The sequence below is a fragment of the Marmota flaviventris genome, chromosome 12, assembly GCF_047511675.1.
Source record: "Marmota flaviventris isolate mMarFla1 chromosome 12, mMarFla1.hap1, whole genome shotgun sequence".
Taxonomy (NCBI): domain Eukaryota; kingdom Metazoa; phylum Chordata; class Mammalia; order Rodentia; family Sciuridae; genus Marmota; species Marmota flaviventris.
In genome coordinates this window covers 51,138,764-51,155,529 of record NC_092509.1, presented here as the reverse complement: position 1 = coordinate 51,155,529, position 16,766 = coordinate 51,138,764, and the positions used below count along the sequence as shown (strand labels likewise).

Genomic DNA, 16,766 nt, shown 5'->3' with positions numbered 1-16,766 from the left:
GTGGAGTCATGGGGCAGTGGGCCATGCGTTTTTAATGAAGTTGAGGAAGCAGAAGAATGTGAAGAATGTGACAGTGTCTGGGCTAAAACAGCAGTTGAGGTCCAGGCACGATGGTTAGCGGGATAGTATGGCCAAGGAAGGGCCAGTAATGTTCTCTCTTACTATCTATGTCCAGCATGGTATGCTTTATTTTGGCTCAGGTACATTCTGGAGAGTGTCATTGGTGCAAGTTGAAGCTCGTAGGTGGAAGAATCTGTAGGACAATTTGCCCATCTTCGTGACCTCTTATGTAGAAACATGTTTGAGTTGATATGCAGTTGGGCATATCATGGGTTTTCTGCTCCTCTGTCTTTTTATAGCATCTTCTTGAGAGCAATCATTCAGGGAACTAGAGTGGGCTGGGGTTAAGTGTGGGTGCTAGCTACTCAGAGGATTTGTCTGAGTATGCCGGTTTCTTGTTTCTTGGGCTTAGTGAGTCAGGGGAGTCATCATTCAGGACTCAGTCCTCCAGAATCACCCACAGTTAAGCCTGTTGGACTCTCCACAATCTGAGGGGGAATATATATTCATATATACTACATATATTATATATACATATACATCTTTTAAATAGATACACATATACATGTATATATTTGATTTCCGAGTTTTACTCAAAAACTCATACAAAATATTATACATAAAAGAATTTTAATCCTGCTCCTCTTCCTCTTCTTTATCCTGGCTAATCTGTAACTCTCTTTGCTGTTAATGACTATGCGCAATCAGTCACATAGATTATTCTTCTTCAAATGATTTTTGGTGAGATAATTCTAATACCTTTGAGGGAAAAGCACCTCAGATGTTACAGTAATTTTGCTCTTATTCCTCTACCAAGATTCCCAACTTTTTGTTCCCTTTGATTCTCTCTTGTAGAAACTGCTGAAATTGGCAGTGTCCGTGGATTCTGTCTTCTATAAGGTAGTGTAGTCAAGGGTACACTTCAGATCCTGATTTTTTTTTTTGCCCCCCTTCACAACAAGATTTTTCACAGCCTCCATAGCTACAGCAGAGATAGAAAGGGAGGTGGACATCTGCCTTCTAAATATTTTTATTTGTTAATTACATTTCTTTTTTTCTTTTTTCTTTCTTTGTTTCTTACCTATTTATTTGGTACTGGGGGTTTAACCACTCTACTACTGAGCTATATCCCCAAACCTTTATATTTTGAGACTAGGTCTCCCTGTGTTACTGATGTTCTCGTTAAGTTGCCGAGGCTGGCCTCAAACTTGTGATGCTTTTGCTTCAGCCTCTGAAATCATTAGGATTACTGGCATGTGCCACCACTAATTACATTTCTGACAATGAGATGTGATATTAAAAATAGTCCTTCCTTGTCCAATGAAAGTCTAACTGAATTTTAGACAAGAAAAGCGACCGCATGTTAACTACCTATATAAACATCAAAATCATTTTGCTGTTCTCTCTAAGCTTCTTGATTTCTGTTTTTGTTTTTTAAGAAACTATGAATAAAGAACCCATTCTCAATCATAGTAGTCTTCCAGGTCCCAAGTGAACCTAAATTTGGAAAGCCTGAAATTGAAAGCACTGATAATGGATTTGCTCACATCAAGCAGAAAAAAGTCCTCCCTCCTGGCATGAGTAAAAATAATTGCCACCTTTGCTTTAAGTAGCATTACTAGGTTTTGTAATTCTCCACCCTACTTTAATCTACTGAGAAAGAAAAATAGATAATGGTGTTAAGAAGATGGAAAAAAATCTGCCCACCCTTATTACATCATCCTTTTTCTTCTGCATTAGCCAGAGCCCCAGAAACAGTATAGAAATATAGATAGACAGATATATACAGATAAATATATACATGTCATACATGTCATAAATGTATATACACATAGAGACAAAGAGGAATAAAAAGAAACAGAGATATTTAAGAAATTGGCTCATATGATTAAATCGAAGGCCCAGAAGTGTCCAAAACCCATTGGGCTTGAGACTCTAAAAGATCAAATGTTTTAGTTAAAGTCCAGAGGCAGGAGAAAGCTCACTGTTCCAGTTAAAGGCAGTTAGATAGAGGACTACCCCATACTGTAGTTTTTTGTTCTGTTTAGACTTTCCGTTGACTGGTTGAAGCCCACTCACATTACAGAAGGCAATCCGCTTTACTCAGCCTACTGATGTATTAATCTTATCTAAAACACTCTCACAGGCACACCCAAAATATGCTTAATCAAAAATCCAGGCACTTCATGGCTCAGTCATATTGATACCTAAAATTGATCATCACAGCTTACCAGAAATTTAAAAGGGAGGTGTTTATTGCCTACATCTGACTCAGAAGCCAGTTTCCTTAGAATTTTCTAAGTACTTGTTAAACTACCGGATCAGACTACCAGGAGCACATCTGTAGTGGAAAAGCTGTTTTGTTATATTGTTGCGACAAGGGTGGTTTTATCCTGGAAAAGCCACAGTCACACCATGGTCAGGAGTTGTTGAGGAGGGTTGGGCTGTGTTAGATGATTGTCAGGAGCAATTGGGAAGCAGAGAACGGTTCTGGATTTCAGACTGCTAAGAAGCTGGGTCAATTCAGAGATTGAGTAACATTGTTGTTTTTTTTTTTCCTAAAGGCAGAAGAATTAGTGCCCACTCAGTGACAGATCATGCTAGTCATAAGAGGGGAATGCATAGTCATATTTGTGCCACAGAGTGGCCTCATTTATGTCTTTCTCTTAACATGGACATGGAGTGACCTTATCTATGTCTTTTTTGATCATTATTTGTGATTTTTTAGGAACATAGTCATTTGGTTGTCAGCATGGCCATATTTCACTTTCTCATTAATAACATTAAATATTGGGAAATCTTTTGCCTAAAATCCAATTGTATCTTCTCTTGGAAGATAAAATTTAATAATTTGGGCAGTGAGTGGTAGGCTTTTATTTTCAGATGACACTAATTAGCTATTTCATCTCCAGTTCCCACCAACTTATTGTTATTTGATGCCAGACATACTTTATTCTTTTTTTTGCTATCTTCCTATCCTTTGTAGACATACACGATTTGAATCTCTAGTCTAGATGATTAACCAGAGATTTGCAGTGGCCTAGGTCTTTCTAATTATTGAAAATGTTCACTTCTTAAAATTTCTTCACAGTTATTGAAAGGAAAGCATTTATCATCATTTAACTAAATCATCACATATTAAATTTTGGTCTACCTTGGTTTTAGGAAAATAAAATGAAAACTTTAAGGCATCATATATCATATTTCAATAGATGGATCACTCTCTAACTGTCCCAAATGATTTAGATAGTAACCCAGACCTCTCCTTCTCTCGTTCCCCCTATAGGGTGTCTATAGGTAGTCCATAAGTAGGATTCTGTGATAATCAGATTTTTGTTGCTGTGACCAAAATACCTGTCAAGAACAACTTAAAAAAGGAAAAGTTTATTTTAGTTTATGGTTTCATAAGTCTCAGTCTGTGGTTGGCCAGCTCCATTGCTCTGGGATGGGGTGAGGCCAAATATCATGGTGGTAGGGCATGGCAGGAGAAAGCTGCTTAGCTCATGGCTGCTGAAAAGGAGACAGAGGGGAGTCAGGGACAAAATATAATCCCCAAGACAGCGACCTACCTCCTTCACCCATATACTATCTACCTATAGTTACCATTCAATAACCCATTCAAATTATTAATCCATCAAATGGACTAATCCACTGATGAGGTTACAGCTCTCATCATCTAATCATTTTACCTCTAAACATTCCTGCATTAACAAAGGAGCATTTGAGGGGACACCTCATATAGTACAAGTGACAGAATAATCTCACTCAAACTGTCTTAAACAAACAAAATTATTATTGACTCACATAACTTAAAAGCTAAGGGGAGTATTTGTCTACACAGCTTGATTCAGTCTTTTTCATTTCTTGTCTAGTCTCTGTTGTGTTGGTTTCAATCTCGAGCATAATAGAAACAGCATGGCTTCCACAATCTGTATCCTCACGTACTTTAGAGTAGTGGAAAGAGGACTTCTCTTGACCCAAGAAAGTGAACAAAGTTCTTAGTTTGAAATCCATTGATTGAAACTGATTAAGACATTCATCCTGAACTAATAATTAATCAGAGAATAGAATATAATAATCATCTTAGACCTAATTCATATATCTGATGCAAAAGTAGAGGTGGTCAGCCCACCCAATGACATGAAGTGGATCTCAAAACAAAAGTTGGAGTACTATTAATAGAGGAGAGGTGAATGTAAGAGGTAGATTCAAAAAATAAATGAGAATCTCACACAATAAATACCTACTGCTACTTGATAGGGTTGCTACTTGTCCAATGTCTGAGCTTCACCTTGGTAGGTTCAGAAATCAGGTTTGTACAGGGGATAGAGCATGAATCCTAAATCTATGGAAATCTATCTGAAACTGGTTTGTAATTGCCTCAGGCTTCCTCGGTAGCTGACTCTGAGATGGAGATTTGTGTACAAGAAGTTTATTGAAGAGTTCTCTTTAGCATATTTGTGGAAGAGTGAAGAAAAAAGGAGTGAGAAGAGAAAAAAGTTTGAATGTGATGAAGTCACATAAAAGGAGGTCAGCTGATGTTAGAGAGAATTCTAGATCAGGGAGGCTCCATTATGTATGGGGTCAAGTCTTTACATTCTCCTCTTGGCTTTAGGGTGCCACAGAAAAAGAATCTGATGTTTGGCAGAGGGAATCTCTTCAGAAGAAGGCAAATCCCATCAGCTGAAAGAATGAAAGCTTCAGTCTTGGGGTGGGGAGGCAGATCTTGGCAGTATAACAGCATTCACTCTAATAACATATGACTCTGTCATAGACATATAACTGGCAAGGGAAATAAATACTTACTCTGGTTCTTCAAAACATCTTATTTAAAGAATGGAAGTTTTTATTGGGAAACAAAATAATTATCAAGATGTTGCTTGGTGAATAAATTAGTAAAATAACAAAGTAGAGTGGAAAGTGCACTTAAAAAGAGCTACCTTCCTGTGGTCACGGAATGTGTTTGCCTCCATCATGAAAATACATCTCCCATGAGGCAGAGCAGAAAGCTCACATCCTGTGAAGGTGAATCAAACCACTTCTTTCTCATAGCAGGTCTGGGATGACACAGATCCAATCAATGGATTTCTCACTCTTCAACTCACCTTTCTAATATTTCTCATCAGTTACTCCAAACATCTACACTAATCAAATTTGTCTTTTTCATGACAAGCTTCCTATCCTTTCCAAGAGTACAGCTTATCTTTCCTTGACTTATACTAATGGAATGCCTTCCTACTTAGGAAGCGGGGAGTCTTCTCACAAAGCCATAGGAAGAATCTCTTTATCTCAAGAACACTGACAAATTAAATCCTAGTTTATGATGAACAGACATTTAGTGGCCACAGTTCTGGAGGCTGAGAAGTCCAAGATCAAAGCTCTGGCAGGTCCGGCACTCTTGACACCAACACTGCACACTGAAAGCTGCATCCTCCACAGGGGTGGCCCATGTTTAGCCAGCTTTTCATTGCTATGACCAAAATAACTGACCAGAACAATTTAAAGGAAGGTAAGTTTATTGGGGGCTCATGGTTTCAGAGGTCTCAGTTAATAGCTAGCCAAGTCCATTGCTCTGGGCCCAAGTGAGACAGCTCATTATAGCTCAAGGGCTGGGTGTAGGAAAGAAGTTCATTCACCTCATGGATCTCATGGGGGAGTGGGAAGGGTCCACAGGGAAGAACAACCCAACCACATGCTTAGTGACCCACCTTCTTCAACCATGCCCTATCTGCTTACAGGTACCACCTATTCAAAATAGAATAAACTAACTAGTTCCAGCTCTCATAATCCAATAACTTTACCTCTGAACATTAACAGAGGAGCTTTTAGGGACACCTCATATCCAAACTGTAACAGGAGCCAAACTCACCTTTTTATAACAGCATTAATCTCATGTCTTAATACCGTTTAAATGGCAAAGTTAGAGGAGTTCTCAGGGCACTTGGCTAACATTTTTGTCTGTTTGTTTTGTAGTTGATCTTATTCTAGGTGGGGAAAATCTGAGTATAATTATATGCAGATAGGGTCAAGTCATGGAGAACAAGTTCCTGGTGGGTGTGTGAGAGGATTTATGGAGCAAGAAGAGAACACAGGAGATATGGAAATATACAAAACAGTCAAGAGGGACTAGAACCTGGGTGTTCATTAGATGTATATTGAGAACTTTAACAAAAACCAATGCCAAGACTGCTACAAACCTAAGGTTCTTGGATTCAGAGTTGAAATAAATGAACAATGGACTGTAAAGAATTTAAACACACACAAATTTTTTTAAGGACTTTCTCTTGAGCAAAAGGGAGACAGCAGCTGGGGATAGAGACTGCAGGATAGATCAAGCAAAGAACAAAGGGGAATAGCTTTTATAGCATCTATGGGGCAGGCAGGAACTCTGCCTCTTGTTGTCATCAGATGTGGAGATGGGACTTCAGCTGCACCTGCTCTCTTCTTCACCATGCTTCTTCATGTGATCTGTGTCTCATTGTCACTCTACCTAGGAGTTTTACTATGAAAATAAGATACAGATATCTGTGGACTATTTGGGTGACTATTCTAGCATGCATTTGCCTCTCACTACCTGGAATTGCCCTTATCATCTGGGAAAGTCTCTGATACTATAATTTTCAAAAAAGTGCAGACCCTGCTTTGTTTGGCCTGAGCTGGCATATCTGCTGACCACATAGTCTCAGAAAGCTGAGCTGACTTTCCCAAGTTTCCATCTCCTAGCCTGTTATCTCATTTTCATGGTCTTGAAGATTAGTGCACCTTTTAGCTACTCCTAAATTTCTGGTGTGGCCTTTAATCCTGTAAGACTGAGAGCTGGCTCAGCTGTCTTATTTCTCCTGAGAGGTTTTATCCCTTGGTCCTAAGTGGGTCCTGTTTTTCAAGGATATTTCTGACTGTGTTAAGACCCTATCCTAGACTACTGAAATCAGAATCTTTGTGAGTGGGACCAGGGTATAAGTGTTTTCAAAGTTTCCCAGATGAATTAAATGAACAGTCAGTACTCCCTAAAACGAACAAGACCCACACAACCTTGTCAAAATGTTGATTCATAAAAAGTATTTTCAAGGATAGAACATTATGGAAGGAGTGTAGAATGGTTCTCTCCTATTATGGGCAATTACCAAGTCTTTATTTTTATGTTTCTTTCTGGCATCCTACAAGTTACAGAAGTAAGATATGGAGGCCTTAAATGAGGTCTAGATCAGCACAACAGTGATGCCAAAAAGGTTAAAATGTTAGTCCTCTAAGGCCTGCATCTTAAGGAGTCGAGTTAATTTTGCTAGAAGAAAATGCTGGGGCGACACTTAATTATAGTCATTGAGGAGTGATCAGATTTTGTTGGAGGGAGATAGCACATCTGTTCTCCCTGTTCACTGAGGCCAGGACAAAGGGAAAAATGACTTATAATTCAACAAGATGCCAATTAAAGACCAAGAAAAACTCTCTGATGGTATATGTAGGTTTTGTGTTGATAGAAAATATGTCTGAAGAAGATATTTTCTTTAGAAAATGTAGATAATACAGTCATAGAAATGAATTAAATGAATTCTAGGGATCTTTTGGATCCCTAGGAAACCTTTTACATTGAAATTATAAACTTGCTACAATTTCTGTGATTGGAAAAAAAAAGTTTGTAAAAATAAGCTATAATATTTGGACAATATTCCACCAACACACACACACACACACACACACACACACACACACACACACATGGAGAAAGGAATCTAAAAATAAAAGTGAAAGACCACTGTTTAGGACTTTTATCAGTTTTGAATGCTCATAGGCAGCAGATCATGTTACTCCATTGACTTTGCAAATAGGACATTTTCTCATAATAAGACCACTGGAGACAAGTAGCTGTCCGTGTTGGTTCAATAGCTTGACAATGACAAGGCCAGAAACCTTGTGATTCATTTGCCATTTATCCTCTTTCCTCATGCTCGTTACTGTGTGTTATATAAGGGTCATTCCATCTCTTAGCATCAATTCACATTCAAGGCTGGGAGAAGAGGGAAGGGCAAAGGGCTATGTGAGCTGCAAATTTTCTATTTTATTAGGACAAGATCTCTCCTGAAATCTCCCTCAGTGGATTCTGCTAAAGGTTTCCTAGCAGAAAGTAAGTTGCTGATCCAACATTCATTCTCCCATAGTCTCTAGTAAGAAACCAGTTTTGCTTGGGGGTGTTACTGTGCTTTGGCTAAAAGACTGCACTTCCTGGGCTGGGGTTGTGGCTCAGTGGTAGAGGGCTTGCCTCACATGTGCTAGTCACCGCATATAAATAAATGAATAAAATAAAGGTCCATGAACACTAAAACAAAACAACAGCAACAAAAAAAGACTGCACTCCCCAGCTTTCCATCTGCCATGGGTTGTCAATGGCACGGCATGGATTTGTGGGGTGTGGCTTTTGGGACATTTGCTTAGGAGCTGTTTGGATGGCTTTTTTGTCCTTCACCTGCCATTTTTTTTTTTTCTGTTTCAGTTCCCTCAGTCCTGCCTGTAACATGGTATCATGATTGGGGATCCAGCAGCTTTTATCAAATCAAACAAAGGTAATGGTGGATCACTTTCTGGTACATTTCACTTTCTGGCAGAACAAAGAGAAACAGAAAAGGACAGTTTAGGACTACACATTCCCAGTTTCTTACCAACCACTCCAGCTCGGTGTGTTAAAGATGTTCCAGGAGTGACTTACTGGAAGCTAACTCCACAGGGAGGAAGATACAAAGAGTAGAGGAGTCTTCATTCACCCATAGCTTTCTAATCTTAAAACCCACTGGGCTTAACCACCTCTGGGAAGAAAATCAGCAGTTTTTCAGGATAGTCTTGTTCTCAACACTGTCCCTTTGCATATCCCTCCTAGGGTGACTAGTGAACAGTGTATATCTGACCCTCAAAGGAGTGTGAAATGATGCAGAACAAGTCATTAACCAATTTAACTCTAAGCCCACACTCTAGGGCAGAAAACTCATTCCCAAATTTGTGCAACCTACTATCTGTATCTGTGGGTTCCACATTTGCAAATTCAACCAACCATGGATGATGGATTATGTAGTCAGGCCCATGATGGTTGCATCTGCTCTGAATGTGTAAAGACTTTTTTCCTTGTCATTATTCCCTCATCAATACGTTATAACAGCTATTTATATAACGTTTAAATTGGATTAGGTGTTATAAGTAATCTAGAGATTATTTAAATTATATGAGAGGGGGTTCACAGGTTTTATGCAAACACAGTCCCATTTTACAGAGGAGGCTTGAGCACCTGATGATTTTGGTATCCACAGGGGGCTTCTGGAACCAGTTCTCTGAGGGAAACAACTGTGTTTATTCCCTCTTCTATTTGCTATCCCAAACCACATCCAGTAATGTCTCCAGACAGACTTTCTGAAGCTTTGCAATAAGACCAGGTGCCACATATTAATGATAAAATATCAACAAAAGAATGTGGTATATATGAATACAATTTCCCTCCCATTATCATAGTCACTGAGTATAATTAAAGTTGATAGTTTAATTTCCCTTGCCTATATAAATTGAAAAACAAAGAAAACAAAAGTCTCCCAAATCTATTCTTCTCTTATTCTGCTCTGGCCCAGCTAGAGGGGATTCAGGCCAGGTTGGGGTGACCTCAGCAGCTGCAGGCAGAGTTGCCACTGACTGGAGCATTCCTCCAGGGCCTCAGAAACTATACTAGTTATAAATCAATTCTTTGATGTGCTTCTCAAAATTCTTTGATGTACTTATTAAAGAGGACAAAAAGCTAACAGTAATGGTGTTATCTAATAACTTATTCTCTTCTGATAATTTTCTAAGTATTGCACTATTTAACTTATTAACTATAACTATGTTAAATTTTAAAATGGTATTGTTATTCTCATTGTCACATGAAAAAAAATTGAGACACAGTAATTACAGAATTTTCCCCGGGGTCATTCAACTGGTTTAAGGAAAAACCAAGACACATGTGCAGAAAATCTATTCTTCTGTCTCATATCTCCAAATTGTGAAACAAGTTCATTCCCACTTTTGAGAATAGTAAATGTAGGAAAAAATATTTTCTGAGAGCCATTCTCAGTTTTGTCAAAGATCAGGAAAAGCAAATAAACAAACAAACACCTCAATGGTCTCTAAAGAAAAGAAGATAGAAGAAATAATTTTGGAGTTAGCCTTTTCAGCTGTTTAGAATCCAAATTTGTCACTTAAAAATCAGTTGGGGGAACGTGCCCACTAAGTGGTTAATTTTGGCAAATGCATACACCTTAGCTGGAATTTGAATAAGTAATCCTGTGAATATTTTTTTTTCTCTCTCTCAGGGAAAGTAATGTTTGAGGCATTGCTACATGTTATAGTTTGTATATGACATGCCTTCCCCCAAAGTTCCTGTGCTGTGCAGAAATATTCAAAGATGAATAATTGGATTGTGAGAGCTATAATCTAATCAGTCTGTCCTGGTTTGAATGAACTGGGTGGTAGCTTAGGTGGGTGGGGTGTGGCTAGAGGAGGTGGTCACTGCGGGGTATGCCTTGAAAGGTTGCACCCTTGAATAAAGCAGCTTCTCTCTGCCATACCCTTCTTCCATGATGTACTTGCCTTACCTTGAGCCCAGAGCAGTGGAGTCAGTAGAGAATAGACTGAACCTCTGGAACCACTGAACCTCTGAGATCTTGAGCCCAATTAAACTTGCCCTCCACTAAGTGGTTCTTGTCAGGTTATTTTGGTCAAGAAGATATGTAAAGCTGACTAACACTGCATTTATACAAAGTTGAACAGTTTGCCAGGGTGACCATCAAGTGACCAGGTCCTATCTGAGGTGCTTTTATTACTATTCAGCATACTCTACATGTCTTAGTTTTAATTTTTTTCTTGGAAGCACATGTTTCTGGACATAGCATTTACCTGGAAGTGTGCTCTGCACCGTGGTCAGACCTCCACCATCTCTTTGGGTTATCTTCTCATCACATGTCACACAGCTGTGGCCTATTCTCTTTTTATGGAATTGTTTAAACTATGAAACCCAGTCCCTGAGGAATAGTTTTTCTCGTTCTCAGCATTATTTCTGCTGGAGAATTGCTCAGCAGCTGCTGTGGATGACTTTGAAACATTGGAACTTAGCAAAGACTAAACTTTCTGCTGACTTGTGTCAATATTTGAGGGTCAAGGTAGCATTTTCTTCTGCTACACCTTTTTTCCTGCAGACGTGGTATATGGATCAGTTTCTTTTTTCCTTTTAGACAATTTTGCTGTGTTCTTAACACTATAACTTTGGTTTTATCTGCCCCTTTCTTTCTCTACAACTGTCAGGACCCTCTCAGGAGCAGGGATACCTGAGTGCCTCCAAGATAACTACATCTCTTTGAGGCTCATCCAGCTAGCTTTTAAGTATTTTAAAAACCTTCAGCTTTTGGACAAGCTTTGTATTTAAGGCTATCCATTCACTGTTTGCTCCTTGGCCCTGAAAGTAGAATGAAATTTGGACAGTGGATCTAGCACTTTCCACCTAGGCTTGGCATGAATTATTTATAGGTAAATTCTCCCTAGAGTCTTCAGCATACCTAGAATGCATCTGCCTTGAAATTCAAAAGCCATAAATATTTTTATGCCCACCACACCTAAAAGGCCTATGTTTAGAAAGGGTTTCTGTATTCTAAAATGGAATTCTTACCTCAGCTACAAAATCTTAGAAAAAAAATCATACCTTACAGTTAAAGGTCAAGTGTGGTGACTGGCACCACATTACACAGTTTATTGCCAAGGTGTCCAAATCTCTAGCAAAAATAAAGTTCTACAGAAACAGCAGCTCACTGTGGACAAAGCTTCCATAAGCTCAGGTGAACCACCAAGGTGAAAAATTCCATGTGGCTGTGCCTAAGGCCTAAAATCACATACTTTGATTAAGACAGATACAGCTAAATGAATGTGAAGTTGTAAGAAAGCACCGGAGGACTCAAGGCAGCCTCTTGTAGGTTTTCAGGGTCAAGGTTATCTGTTTACTGAAGTCTAAATTCTTATTCCCTGGCATAAAACAAAGATTTATCTCATGTTATTTCAGTCTGTTCTCAGATTTCTGGCTCAACGGAATGGATGTTGTTTTAAACAGCGTTTTTGGTGCTGAGACTAAAAGACCCTACCAGAACAATTGTAGAAAAGGAAAAGCTTATTTGGGGGCTCACATTTTTAGAGATCTCAGTCCGTAGAGAGTTGGCTCCATTCCTCAGAGCTCGAGGTGAGGCAGAAGAGTGTGGCAGAGGGAAGCAGTTCACACGATGATCAGAAAGCAGAGAGATTCCACTCACCAGATATAAAATATATACCCCAAAGGCATCCCCCCAGTGATCCACCTCCTCCAGCCTCATCTTACCTACCTTCAGTAACTACTCAGTTAATCCCATAGAAGATTAATTCACTGGTTGGGTTAAGGCTCTCATAACCCAATCGTTTCTCCTCTAAACCTTGCACTGTGTCATACATGAGCTTTGGGGGATATCTCACATCCAAACCATAACAGATGTTGAATACAAATTTTGCCCTCTGTTCAAATATTGAGCCTATTGAGAAAAAAGAAAAATATGAGTGCATATGGGAAATACATATCAGTTTTGTCATTGATAAAGCTATTATTTAGAATATGACATATCAATGGGCATGTGGGTTTCTAGTAATGAGTTAAAAACCAGTCTACCGTTTGTAGGTTGTGTTGCTCAGCTGCAGTTCTGGCCTCTGAACTGTAAGGGGCAGACCTGGCAGGGAGTAGACCAAATTGTGGAGTCTTCTGCAGCCAGAACCCAGAGAAAAATGAAAGAAGAAGGGGCTGGTGCACGTGTCCACTTTATGTCCCAAACTCACCAATTAGATGAGGGTACTCCTTTGTTGTGAAGGCGTAGTGTTACACAAAGGAAACTTCAACCATGAGGAAGGACATCCTAAGTTTGGAGAGATTAGGTAACATGTGCAAAACTGTAGCATTAAGTAATATTAATGTTGGAATTAAATTTGGGCTAAATAACTCCAAATCCACTGTGCACGGGACAACTAACCATCTCTTCATTGGAATGCTTCTTTTCCTTGCATTCTTAACTACATCTGTTATTGTACTTTGCTGTAGCTGTTCCCAAACATGACTCCCCTACCAGCAGAGACAATGACTTTATCATTGAGGAGTCTCCAACTCCTGGTATAGTATATGCCACACAGTAGAAACTCAATACGTGTTTGTGGAACCCTGCTAGACCCAACTGCTCTCTTTTTTTCCCCATTTAATTTTTTAATTAGTGCATTATAATTATACATCATAGTGGAATTTGCTATACCATACTCGTACATGCACATAACATAATTTAATCAATCTCATTTCCTTCCCTCTTCTCTACCCCTAAACTACTCTCCCTACTGAATTCCCTTTTATCTCCATTATTATTATTATTTTAATAAGTAAATTATAGTTATAAATATAAGCAGGATTCATTGGGGGATATTCATATATGGACATAGCATAATTTGGTAGATTCAAACTTCTGTTTTTAGAGGGAACTCATGATTGTTCCTGTTCTGATTACAATTATTATATAAAAAAAATAATTAAACCCCCAAATGGGAGCTTAAAATAACCACTTTATTTTCCTTATGATTATGTGAGTCAAGAATTCTGGAAGATTCATGAAGCTTTTCTTGCTTGGGATATCTTATGTCATTGTAATTGGATGCTGGCTATGGTCATTTGGGGGGTTGGCTAGGCTGGCCACCCAAAAAGGTACTTTCAGGTGTCTGGCAGATGATGTTGGCTGTAGGATGGATTGTAACTCATCTGGGTCTGTCAACTGAACTGCCTCCTCTTTAGTCTGGTATTCTCAGGGTAGTTTGATTATCTATCTCTCTGTTTTGCTATCCAAAGGAACCAGGTAGAAACTGGATGGCTTTTTGGGACCTGAAAGTTACATAACCTCATAAGTCACTTTTACTGCATTTTATTGGTACAAGTTAGTCACTAAGATCAGCTCAGATTCAAGGTGAAGAGAGAGAGAGTCCTACACTTCTCAATGGAAGGAATGTCAACAAATTTTGGGGCAGTTTTTTTCTTTTTTGTTTTTGTTTTTTTTTTCTTTCTTTCTTTTTAATTTTCTTTCTTTCTTTTCTTTTCTTCTTTATTTTTTTTAAGAGAGGGATTTCTTTTTGTTATCCAAGATGTCCAAACTTGGTACTGCCTCAGACTTTAAGTAGCTGGGACTAGAGGCGTGCATTATTGTATCTGGCTTTGTGGACAAGTTTGAAACTCTTGTAACATTTCACTTTCAATTTACTACCTCATCTTTCCCCTCACTCTCCATAAGCAAGATATTATTTACATCCTTTTTGTGCTATTCCTATCTTAACTGAAAAATTATCTATTTCACTAAAAAATAGTTAGCTATTTCACTAAAAACTGACAAATGAACACTGTTTTTCTAAAGTAAAATATTTTCATTTTAAAGAGGGCTTGAATAGCTTGACAAAGTTCTTGATTTTTAAGAATGATGCTTTGTGAAGAATACTTTTTTAAAAAAAAATAAGATATTCACTGGAACTGAAATCACACAGAATTTGTAACTAATTGCAGAGTGATGGATCAAAACACCAGGATTATGCCTTAATTATACAAAGTCTGATAAAATAAGGTCCCAGAATATCAAGCAAAATTCAACCATTGTTAGACTTGATTGAGATATAATTTATCAGTTATTTTGGTGTAGTGACTGCCAACCCAGGAAGGTCCTTATTATATCAAATGGTGTAAAATTCCTCAAAAACATATTTTAACTTGAATAAAATATGCTATGTGGTACTATTCAGAAAAATACAGAGAGCCAGGTGCAGTGGAGCACACCTGTAATCCCAGTGGCTTGGGAGTCTGAGGCAGGAGGATTGAGAGTTCAAAGCCAGCCTCAGCAAAAAGTGAGGTGGTAAGCAACTCAGTGAGACCCTGTCTTTAAATAAAATACACAATAGGACTGAGGATGTGGCTCAGAAGTCAAGTGCCCCTGAGTTCAATCCCTGTCCCCCCACAAAAAAAATACAGAATGGAGTGCAGTCATAAAATGTGGCGATGTGTGGCCTAGTTTAGGTCGTTTGCTGATCAGAAGCAGAGAGAGGACTAAGACTGGGATCACATTCAGTCAAAGTGGCAAAAAGCAAGATACTGTTTTGAAAAGTGGGAAAAAAATAATTTTACTTTCCATGTACAAAATGTGTCCGTAGGTTTTCCACTTGGGACAGTTTTAAAATGAGGTGTTGGGGATGTGGCTTAGTGGTAGAGCCTGGCAAATGAAAGGTTTTGCTCCCCAGCACTCCAAAAGAAAGAAGGAAGGAAGGAAGGAAGGAAGGAAGGAAGGAAGGAAGGAAGGAAGGAAGGGAGGAAGGGAGGGAGGGAGGGAGGAAGCAAGGAAGGAACGAAGGAAGGAAGGAGGGAGAAAGGAAGGAAGGAAGGAAGGAAGGAAGGAAGGAAGGAAGGAAGGAAGGAAGGAAAGGAAGAAAGAAAGAAAGAAAGAAAGAAAAAGTAATAAAAACTAAATATTCTCATGGGAGAAAACAAAGTATATAAAAATATCTGTCTGGGGAAAAATGTGTTTGATTAAAATATTACATGCAGAAAAGATTACAGATCATAAAGCTTCTGTGAACGATATTTTGAATATAATACTGAGATTAAAAACATTATGATGGGCTGGGGATGTGGTTCAAGCAGTAGCGCACTCGCCTGGCATGCGTGCGGCCCGGGTTCCATCCTCAGCACCACATACAAAGATGTTGTGTCCGTCGAAAACTGAAAAATAAACAAATATTACAAAAAAAAAAAAAAAAAACTCTCTCTCTCTCTCTCTCTCTCTCTAAAAAAAAAAAAAAAACATTATGAGCTTCCTACAGGATGCTCTTTTACCTCTTTTGGGCTATTATTTCCTCCAAAGCCTCCAAAGCTTACCACTCTTTGGACGTCTCTGACCACAGGTTAAGTTTTTTCTGTTTTTTTCCCCCCAATTTTTTCTTTTCTTTTTCTTCTTCTCCTTTTCCTTTGTCTTCTTCCTCTCTTGCAGTACTGGGATTGAATTCTGGGGTGCTCTACTACTGGGCTATACCTGCAGCACTTTCAGTGTTTGAGACAGGTGCTTACTAAGTTGCCCAGGCTGATCTCAAACTTAGAATCCTCTTGCCTCAGTTTCCTGAGTAGCTGGAATTACAGGAATGCACCATTGTGCCTGACTTTTATCTGTTTTCAAGCTTTATATCTAGAGAGAATGTTATAGTATAAGCTCTATTGTGTCTGGTTTCTTTTATACATGCTAAGTATAACAGTGATTCTTTTATTTTCACTGCTGTGTAACAGTGCAATAAACTAATGTGGTTTCCATTATTTATTGTTTTATTGTTGCTAGGCATATTAATCATCTTTCCATTACAATAATGAAATATGTGTGACAGGATACTTATGAAATAAAAAAAAAAGGTTTGTTTAATTTTCAGTTTTAGAGATTCAAGGGCATGGTGCTTGCCATCAGCTCCCTTCTGGTGAGAACCACATGCTGAATGGCAGGTGGCAATGGTGGGAACCTGTATTGGGGTGAACAGTCACATCTCAAACAGGGAATAGAAAGAGAAAGAGAGGGTGGAGCCAGGCTCAGGTTTGTATAACAATTATTGTGAAAAGCCAAAGGAGTCTTAGGAGAATTATC

At 38.7% G+C, this 16,766-nt stretch overlaps 1 pseudogene; it reads right to left on the bottom strand.

The window, feature by feature from the left end:
* Window positions 1–690: 690 nt before the first annotated feature.
* Window positions 691–1,040, bottom strand: LOC114087026 (large ribosomal subunit protein eL22 pseudogene; annotated as a pseudogene).
* Window positions 1,041–16,766: the final 15,726 nt, after the last annotated feature.